The sequence below is a fragment of the Spinacia oleracea genome, chromosome 4, assembly GCF_020520425.1.
Source record: "Spinacia oleracea cultivar Varoflay chromosome 4, BTI_SOV_V1, whole genome shotgun sequence".
In the NCBI taxonomy this organism is placed as follows: Eukaryota; Viridiplantae; Streptophyta; class Magnoliopsida; order Caryophyllales; family Amaranthaceae; genus Spinacia; species Spinacia oleracea.
In genome coordinates this window covers 24734086-24739071 of record NC_079490.1, presented here as the reverse complement: position 1 = coordinate 24739071, position 4986 = coordinate 24734086, and the positions used below count along the sequence as shown (strand labels likewise).

General features: G+C 35.2%; 2 long non-coding RNA genes across 2 annotated transcripts; one reads left to right on the top strand and one right to left on the bottom strand.

Annotated features, from left to right (window-relative positions):
- Positions 1–245: 245 nt before the first annotated feature.
- On the top strand, positions 246–789 carry LOC130472293 (uncharacterized). The gene is made up of 3 exons (XR_008932365.1): positions 246–317; positions 419–517; positions 619–789. It is a non-coding gene; the product is annotated as an uncharacterized lncRNA (long non-coding RNA).
- Positions 790–1963: 1174 nt separating this feature from the next.
- LOC130459361 (uncharacterized) lies at positions 1964–4646 on the bottom strand. Its single transcript, XR_008918720.1, has 2 exons — positions 4168–4646; positions 1964–2244 (listed from the first exon to the last, which is right to left on the bottom strand). It is a non-coding gene; the product is annotated as an uncharacterized lncRNA (long non-coding RNA).
- Positions 4647–4986: the final 340 nt, after the last annotated feature.

The window sequence follows — 4986 nt, the reverse complement described above, 5'->3', positions numbered from 1 at the left end:
ATCTGATATAATAGATTGTAAAGAGCCTTAGAAAGTTGTAAATATGCATATTAAACGTGTAATAAGTTTGAAAATATTCCTTAGGTTCTTTGTTTAAAAGTTGGGTTCGAAAACTCATTTTTGCCTAAATATGACCCAAGGAAACAAGTAAAGTACTGATTTATAATTGCACTTACATGTAAAATATTCTTTGCATTTACATGTGTAAACAAAGTATATATAATTGCATATTTTATCGAATGTGTAGTGCTTTTCGGAGTTACAAGAGACTAAGTGGACAATCTAAGGGAACTAAATTAACATGGATTCCAGCACAGGTATAATTAGTTTATTATTTACCTAAGAATCAAGTTTTTCAAAATTATAACATACAATGTGATAGAAATTTTACTTGTGTTATTTATTTTAATGCATGTAGTGTGCTCAACAACCGGGATCACTAGATTGTGGCTACTACGTCATGCGTTTTATGTACGACATAATAATGAATCATGGTAATAGTCAAGATCTTACTAAGGTATGTTCTCATAAACTACGTACTTTATATAATAAATTGAAGTACACAAAACTATTATATTGATCGATCGTTGATAAATTGAATTATTTACACTTTTTTAGGATTTTTCAAGAACATTGCCTTATTCACCGGAGGAGATTAATGAGGTGAAAGATTTTTGGGCAGATTACTTCATGAACAATGTCGAATTTTTAGCTTAATTTGTAATATGAACTCGATCTCTAGCTAGCTACCTTTGTTGTAATAATTTTATGTTTGTTGTAACATGTTGGTTGATCGATCTATGACGAATTTAATTGCCTTTTATTGGGAACGTTAATTACGTTGTAAACTTTTGTGACAGGTATTATTTATAAATGTATTTCCGGTATTGGGAAGAGTCTAATTTCAAAGACGATCATGTCGGAATTTCCAACTAAAATATTAAAAAACAAATTTAAAAAAAAAAACAAAAAATAAGTCATTTGCCACGCACGTTAGCTTAATGTGCGAGGCAAATGACTTAATTTTTTGGCGCCAAAAATGTCATTTGCGTCGCACATTAAGCTATTGTGCGAGGCAAATGACTTAATTTTTTGGCGCTCAAATTGTCATTTGCGTCGCACATTAAGCTATTGTGCGTGGCAAATGACTTTTTTTTTGGCGCCTGAAAAGTCATTTGCGTCGCACATTAAGCTAATGTGCGTGGCAAATGACTTTTCAACATGGTGCCTGAAAAGTCATTTGCCACGCACATTTGCTTAATGTGCGACGCAAATAAGGGTCATTTGCGTCGAGAGCTTTTGCCACGCACAATGTGCGACGCAAATGCACTTAAATGTGCGATGCAAATGACCCTTTTTCCACTAGTGAATAGCGCTTTTTTTTTCAAAGAACTACAGTGCTTTATAAGCGCTGTTAATTATGGGCGTTGTTAAAAGAGTTAAAGCGCTATACGACAAAAGTCATTTCATTCTCAATTATACACTACTACAAAAATAGGAATATAGAGCTGTTAAAATAGACTTTATAAAGCGCCTTAGAGGCGCTCTCCAGCTCAACGCTTTATAAAGTTTATAAAGCGGTTGGAAGAGGCGCTTTATATGTCTGATAATATATGACAGTTGTTTGAGAAAGGCGCTCTATATACCCTTCCTAAAATCAATAAATGGAGAAGGAATATAGAGCGCCTATCATATGTAACCGTTAAATAAACATTAGAATATGTAACGGTTGCTGTAGATAGGCGCTTTATATGGTTCCCTGTTTCAATCAGCTTACAAAGCGCCTGTTATAGACAACCGCTCTATATTTCATGCTTTTAAAAAAAAATTAAAAAATTACGATAATTGCCACGTCACCACTTTTTTGGGATATTATCCTCCTGCACCAAAGATAAATAGATACATTCGATCATATCACTCAATATACCAAAAGGTAACATATATTCATGTATATATAAAAAAATTCATCCCCAATTTCTGTCATTCAATTATAAAATTCTATTATTCATTGACAAAATGATTCATATAAGGTACAACCAAAATAAAATCAAAGACCATTCTAATGTCAAAAAAAAATACAAAAATAGTTTGTAAACTAAAATCATCCGTTGAGCTAGCCCAACTCACATATATAGATCATATCATCATCATCTTCATCGTTATTTGAATGGTGATATCCGGTAACATATGAGATCCATATCTCCCTTAGCTCGTCGATCAGTTTTTGAGAATACGTGGGAGGAGCTTTGTCGAAAGACAAGGTAAAATATAAGTTAATATACAATATTAGTCATAATTTAGAAGCTAAATGTACAATGTGAAGTTTAGAAGCTATTCAAGGTGGTCGTAACATAAAGCTGCAAGTATCTGGATAATAGAGAGGCACAAGTTTTACTGAAATGTTCAGTATAGAAAACAAGGTTTATGTTGTAATTGGGAAAACAATTCCAGTTAATTAGACCTGCAATATACCAGAAAATGTGAAGCACTATTTATAAGCTACAACACTGTATCTGGACAACGATCTCATTTACACTGTTGGTCAAAGTGATAGGTCACTAGGTAAATCATCTTATCTCATCACTTTGAACCATAAAAATTGCAGGTATACAGGAAAAGGAAGAATAATCACAGAAAAAAATGTAAGCAACGTAATTAAGACTCAATAAGTTTGAAAACATTCCTTAGGTTGTTTGGTTAATTTTTTGGCGCTAAAATTGTCATTTGCGTCGCACATTAAGCTATTGTGCGTGGCAAATGACTTTTTTTTTTGCGCCTAAAAGTCATTTGCGTCGCACATTTAGCTAATGTGCGACGCAAATAACTTTTCAGGCATGGTGCTGAAAAGTCATTTGCAACGCACATTTAGCTAAATGTGCGACGCAAATGACTTTTAGTCATTTGCGTCGAGAGCTTTTGCCACGCACGATATGCGACGCAAATGTGCTTAAAAGTGCGATGCAAATGACCCTTTTTCCACTAGTGAACTAAAACATTACAATTCTTAACTAAAACTAAAACACCAGTACTTCCAGCTACGAATCCTCAGTTTGCAGCGATTCTATCACAATAATCGGCATCACACTGCAGCACCAACACTGCACAACCATCAGCCAGACCGCCACCACCGCAAAGCCTCCTCCTCCTGCCGGAAACAAGAACAAATCAATTACATCCACATAAACTGAAAAAAGTAAACCTAATCAATCCAATCTAATAGACACCAAAAACCTAAAGGATTGAACAAAAACCTAAACAATTCAATCGAAACGAAACAAAAACCTAATCGAATAAAAAACAAAATCGCAAGAGTTGACCTAATTACATCAAAAATCAAATCCAAAAACTCTAGCGTAAACATAGCTTCAACCATCAAAATCGACAACAATAAAAAAAACGAATTACATACCTTGAAGATTTAGTTCGAGCGAGAGAGAAGCCGGAAATTTATAGGTTGCGCGAAGGAGATTAGATTTTCGACAACCTTCGTTGGCGACGGCAGCGACGCCGGATTCTCCTTCATCTCTTTCCTTCGCCGATCTGGTTTTCACTTCCCCATCCCGCCGGCCACCAGGATCCCGCTGCTAAACACCACAATCGACTTCGCTGTTCTCCTCCTCCACCACCACCACTGTCGTCGCTTCTTCTGTTACAAATCATCAACAATTAGGGTTTCGAAAATCAAAATCGAAAAAATTTAAGAATTTCAGAGGAGATAGAAAAGCGAAATCCAGATGAAGGAGAGAGATGAGGAATTACCTCAACAAGCCACCACCATTGTCTGTTCCGTCGGCTTCTTAGCCATCTCCGACGGCGATTTGGGCAGGCAAGGATTCGAGAAGAGAGAGAAAGGCAGAGTTTCTGAGGAGTGAGAAATGAATTAGGGTGAAAATGAAATGAGATGAAATGATAAATACGCATATATATTTTCATTAAAAAAGCTAAATGTATGCTTACGTCAGCAAATTACGTGGCAGACTAAGTGCCATTAAGGCGGTCTTACGAAAAGACCGCCTTATACAAAAGTTTGTAAATTATTAGACCTCAAATTCATTGAAAATCGCTTCTAGTACGTATTACAACAAGAATTTCATACTTAGGCATTACAATATGATAATTAATAATATTGAAAGGATAAATTAGTAGAATAAAATTAAGAATGCTAACCTCGAAATTCAAAGCGGTGGAGCGTCGCGTGCGGTGGCCGTACAACCTTGACGGCGGTGGTGGTGGTGCACAGTTTAGGGTCGGCGTGAGATCAAGCAGCGGTGGTGAATTAATGGTGATAGCAGTTTGCGAGTAATACGGAGTAGAAAAGAGACAAAGACTAAATAATTAGGTTAATTGGATGGGTATTGCGCGAGAGACAAAGTTTGAGTTTTGATCAATTTAGGAGATTGCGAGCAAATTTGGTAAAGTTATTATTATTTTTTTTATTTTTTTTTAGTTGGTATATAGTACACGGTTTTGTACCACTGCTCTATATGTTATTAGCTCTTTTTTGTATTGTTAGGGTAAAAACATATGTAACAGCTAATTCTCCTAGGCGCTCTGTATTCTTTTTAATATGAAACTGTCTCCATGGATAACCGCTCTATATAGTACTGTGAAGCGCTTAACACACTTGACCGCTCTATATTCAACGTTTCTTATTCCTATTTTTGTAGTAGTGATATCACTAAAAATAGCCGCCTCTTTAAGTATATCACTAAAAATGAGTGCTATATATAGTAGTCGCCTCTTTAAGTATCCACTAAAAACAATAAGCCGTCCTAAGATAGATTTGTGTCAACAAAATTTTAATTGCATTCCGATTAAAATTCTAAGACTTATGGGATTTTTAGTTGCACTCCAATTAGAATCTTGAGAAAGACGATTGAAAAGTATTAGAGAATTCTAGTAGCATTCCGAATGATTTCCTAGAATCCTAAAAATATAGGAAGGGATTAAAACAGAGTTCTAGTTGAATACATTGAAAAATAAGGA